The following is a 5,449-nucleotide window of genomic DNA, read 5'->3' on the forward strand; positions in this document are numbered from 1 at the left end:
TTTGCGTGAAAACAATTTATGCTATGTAATATTAAAAATGTTTCCGCAGAAAAATAGTCGTAGACTGCTCATCAGAACTAACCCTAAAGTGTAATTTCATAAAAGCACTGATGTGTTAATAATTCGAAGGAATACGAGACCTAAGAGCCGTAACAGTGACTAAATAATTTCATTATAAATTTATTGCGAAAAATATTACCTCATCCAGGGTATTGTGTAATTTGTACAATTTATAAATCGATATTCAGCTTGTATTGTAAGCCCTCAAATTTATGGGAACAGTTACGCAATTTATTAATTATACGACAAATTAAAAATCTTTTATTTGCATCTCCTTTCGTAGAATTTTTACTAACTATATAAATTTCTTCGTTAAGAAAGAAACTCTTGACTCCTAACTAAATCTATAATGTATTATAAAGTAGATGCAAGGCTGTCGCATCTTTCTGCTATACAGAATCTTTTCTTAGAATTTTAGTCACGTCAAATATTACATTTGAAGATCAAGATTGCACGTGACATTGCACGGATCACCCTATGCGGTACGTACATTTGATAGCGAAGTGTGCGTGTGGAGTTTGTATCTCTCGGGATTGGTTCGGTGAAACAAGGTTGGCGAAAGTCGTCCCTCAGCATTGAGATTAATAATCCCGGTGGGCATTATCTTCTTCGCTACGTGACCGTGCGAGGAGGACGCGGTCGATATTGCCATAAAACCCAGTCAGTTTCACAATTAAAGTCGAGCAGATCGCATAATAGCGATTTTCGAAAAATTTACTTCGATTGAATACGAATATTTTTACGATCATTGCGCCAAAATCGGGAATGTGATGCGTGGAATTAATACTTCGAAGCAAAAATTGCATACATCAAACAATCTCATTAAAAATCAAAAAGCGAAAGATATAAATTGGGATTTAATAATGTAATTTATTCATTACAATAATTTTTAATTTTTTATATGTTATATGGATTCACTTAGTAATTTAATTGGCCACCTGTGCCAGGTCCTTAATGGCTTTTACGTTTCAAATTGATGTATATCTTAAAGGACCTAGTTCAAATTTAGTTGTTTTAATTTTTTATTTATAAATCACGAGACACGGTAGTGTCTCGCGCCAAGTATTAGCGTAGCTAGAATTTTGTTTACGTGAGCGTTTACCTACTGATATGATGGTCAATGCTCGGCGAGAAATCGTTAGCCTGAGAAGTCGATATTTAACCAATTCCTCTTTCCATATCTCGCGCGAATAGTAATTGCGCGTACGTGTGTAGAAACTGATGAATATTGAATTAACGCGTTTGAGAAAGCGAAATAGTCTCCCCGAATGTTTTATGCGCATTTTGTGCAACGACATGTAACCAGGAACAAGGAATTAAAAAAGAAATTACGGAAAAGGTTTCCTTTATAAGACTACGAGAATCGCACAATGACTATATCAAAATATGATTAGTCTCATTATCTAACGCAAAAAAAAAATTATCCAACCGGAAACAAAGTTCTTCACTTCGAAGCTTAATTGTTAAAATTGTTAAATTATTTAAAATAAAGGGGAAAGTTTACCCCGGGGAGATTAAAACGTGCATATTCATTATTCGGCACCCGTCTACAGATATGCTTGAAAGAAATGATACTTGAAAAGCGTGGTAGTGTTTATCAAACACGTATAAACGGTGAGAAACAACGAAATGACACGGACCACAAGCGCCGGTAAAGATAACAATTCCGGCAGGCCAATGAAAGCGATCGTAAAGTACGCGAGACAGACACCTCTTTACAAGAAGTGTAAAAAAGTGAACATTACCTCACAATAAAACTTAATTAAAAATGGTAACTTCTTACAATTAGTTCGTTAGATATAGGCGCATTTTTTATATAGATTGTGCAATATACGTGTCGTCTTATGTAAACACTTATGAAATAAAATAAAATAAACAAACTTCCGTCCTTATCCAACAATCGCCCGTCTAAAATGTTAAGAATATACGTTATGCCTAGCTTACATTTAACGCTGATTACGATTCCGCTTTATTTTTTCGTGCTTTTTTTCCAGAGATGTTATCTCTAACTAGACACAAATTATCCCCAAAGAGATTCACACAACCGCGCTTTTAGCGCTACGCGTGTGACACGAAACAGACCAGCGAATAAAAACTCGACGATTCGAACGTAAAATCGTGCGGTTCGTCAGTTTGTAAAAAAAAGGCAGAGGGGCGTTAAAAAATTTCTCTACTCAACATCTTGATGCACACAGTCCTGTCACTTCAGTGTGCTACGATACTGAATTACGTCACGTCACTATACGACACCGTGATGAATGTGATTTAATGTACAATATAAAGTGCGCGAATTGGAGTGTTTCGATTATCTTGCAGCCGATTATTCGGACGAGCACAATGTGACTTTGAGCTAAATTTTAGTCGCAGATGTTTCGCATATTGTTTAAGAAAAAGTGTTTAAACACTCATTAGATAAAAATGTTAACCTACCGAATGATCATTTACACTGCATCTTGAAAAACCATTTTAACATGCAACTTTAATTATATTTTTCCTCTATTATGCACTGTAAAAAAATATGTAAAATTACATACGTAATACGTAACGATTACGCTATTAATAACGGAAATATATAAATTTATGTACTTTTACCAAAAAAATTTTTTACTCTTTGTTGCGTAAATACTTGTTTATACATGACGAGAAATTACAAAAAATTGTAAAATTTACACAACTGAAAGCAAGCAGTTCACTTATTATATAAGGTAATAATTTTACTTACAAGGTGTAAATCGAGGGGCAAACCGCTGACCAAAATCTTGTACACCAATGCCCACTAATGCCCAGTGGGCATTACTTAATCTTATTATCTTATTTTATCTTTCTAATGCCCCAGCAAGGTCTAATGCCCAAACTAATGTCCAAAAAATGCCTAGTAATGCCGCAAATCTGTACACCACAATGCCCTCAGCGGTTCCCCCCTCGGTGTAAATTTGCTGACGTATGTAAATGTACACTTTTAATAGACGGCCCCAATAATACCCACTATAATAATTGTAACTTTACATGTAATTTTTTACAGTGCATGATCTACATTAAGGAATCATGCGCGGAATGTGAATTCACGCCCTTAATTGAGGATGCCATTGTGCTGGAACGTCTGCAAGATTAAGCGCGACAAAATCCCGAGCGGAGAATTATGCGATGAGAATCGCGGCACGCGTAGTACGGAAGTGCGTGCTCACGCAGGGTACGTTTGCGCGCGTGCAGCGCAATGATGACGTAAACGGGCGTTTGATAGATGACCATAGGCGATGTCGGTGATAACAGCTGCAGGACATCGCGGGACGAATTGTCGCGGTCTTAAGGAAATGTTCGCGGCGACGTTGTATCGCCGCGAACAGGTGTTTCGAATATACTTTCGTTCCGCGGCCACCTGCGAGACATTAGCCGCTAATTATAAAGCGAATTTCGCACGCGCAAGCTTCGAGAAACTATCCGAAAGTATTTCGGGCGCGGCCTATGTAATTTCGCAAAGTATCTATAAACTGGCCGCCCTGTATTTTAACGTGACGTAACAATTATAGAATACTCGATAAAGAGATTGCGTTCAACCGATGCTGTCATTGTGCATGCATAATTATACCATTATGACTAAACCAACTGCTATGAAATGGCACTGACGAGAAAATGTGCCGTCCCCATTGTTTAACGTTTCAACAATACAAAAATGGTACATCGGTAGAGGGACATTGTTTCTTCTGCTCCGGAGCGCCCAATCCATAATGAAAGACAAACTACCTAATTCTTCTGCACACTTCACATTCAGATGTATGTAACACGGCATAACAGAGTTACGTAATCGTCGTGATTAACGATTAACGCCAACTTTAGTCGTTTACGATGTGGAAGTGTGGCAGGTTCGATTTGGAACCATCTGTAGAAGGTTGAAAGCCGCCTAGCGAAATGCAAATTCCTCGTAAAACGCTCGAGATAATGTGCTCACGGATGCAGGTAGAAACCTAGAGTGTACTTGGAGTTACGCAAAATTAGGTCCTAGACCACCATCCCTACGAACTAGGTCATCGGCACACGCGCAGATAGGACATGCAGCCAGGGGCGGCTACAGATTCTATTGGAACTCGCGCAAGAACCGAGTGCCAATTTAATGAATGCCTTCCATCTTATCAAATCAAATTTTATGTAAACGTCTGTTTTCAATCAATTTTCTTATTAAATTTTAGTATTTAAATCGACAATAATAACTTGTACAACTTGCAATTCGATTCAGTTGTCAGTGCAACCACCTACAATACAAACTATATTTTCGTAATGTAGACATCGATTATTTATCTGGATTTCCATGTGCAAATCGCACTTTTGTCATTTCCTCTTTATAGAGAAGAGAGGCCTGAAATTATTTAGAAATACTTTTGTACAGGGTTTATTCGAAATGGTAATAGTATCGTATCAAACTATTGATATATTCGATATCAATAGTTGTTCTCTCATCAGGTCTGTTCGCGGCGACCTACCGTGTCAAAATGCCGTTGTACCGTTATCGGGCAATACATCGGCAGTTCCGCTGTGCCGAATGGCGCGTACGTTTCTCGAGCAATTCCCGCGGCTTTTTGCCAGTGGGCAAAATTGCGATAGCACAACGAGGAAAGGTATTACATAAAGCTAGAAGCCCGGCTTCCATAGCGTAATCCAAGAATAAATCGCCGCCGGGCGGCGGGTCCTCTCGCGCTAAGAAGATTACTCTCGATCCGCCCCGTCTCTACGGATGCCGTCTTTGAAAGCGCGCTTTGCCCATTTAGTTAGTGTAAACGACGATAAATCGATCGTACAAAGGATATATATATAATAATATTAACAATTAGCTATAAAGTTTTCGGCGCTCGTTGAATTAAGATGTACACGTAAAAATATTAAGCACGAAGATCCAGCATTACCTTTTTATTATGTGATTTATGGAAAGAATAATAAATCGACTGATCTTTGTCGCAAGGTATCGTATCTCGATTTTACACAATTTTCGGTCTTTCTGCTTGAACGGTCATTTAGGACCAGAATGAGCGTTTAAACAGAAAAACCGGAAATTGTGTAAAATCGAGATAGGGCCTTGCGAAAGAGATCAGTCGAAATGCTGGAAGATAGAAAAGATCGTGTTGACTCTTTTAATAAATTTTACGATAAAATCTAGCGAGATAAAAGTCCGAAAATGAAAATGGTTTCTCGATTGTAATAAGAAATTTAGCGTTTTACTTTACGGATGTCGGCGAATCAAATTTTACGACAAAATTTAGCGAAATAAGAGACTAACAAATGAAAATGGTTTCGCGATTGTAACAAGAAATTTAGCGTTTTACAAAACTTTGACGACAAAATCGAGCGAGATATAAGACTAATTGTAAGTCCGAAAATGAAAATGGTTTGTCGATTGCAA

The 5,449-nt window shown here is 37.8% G+C and overlaps 1 protein-coding gene across 3 annotated transcripts in view; it reads right to left on the minus strand.

Annotated features, from left to right (window-relative positions):
- LOC105561994 (serine/threonine-protein kinase MARK2-like) overlaps positions 1-5,449 on the minus strand; it is a 104,139-nt gene that overhangs the window by 93,938 nt on the left and 4,752 nt on the right. The gene's annotated exons all lie outside the window — the stretch shown is intronic.

This window comes from Vollenhovia emeryi, unplaced genomic scaffold, assembly GCF_000949405.1.
Source record: "Vollenhovia emeryi isolate VEMERY1.0 unplaced genomic scaffold, V.emery_V1.0 DF939197.1, whole genome shotgun sequence".
Taxonomy (NCBI): domain Eukaryota; kingdom Metazoa; phylum Arthropoda; class Insecta; order Hymenoptera; family Formicidae; genus Vollenhovia; species Vollenhovia emeryi.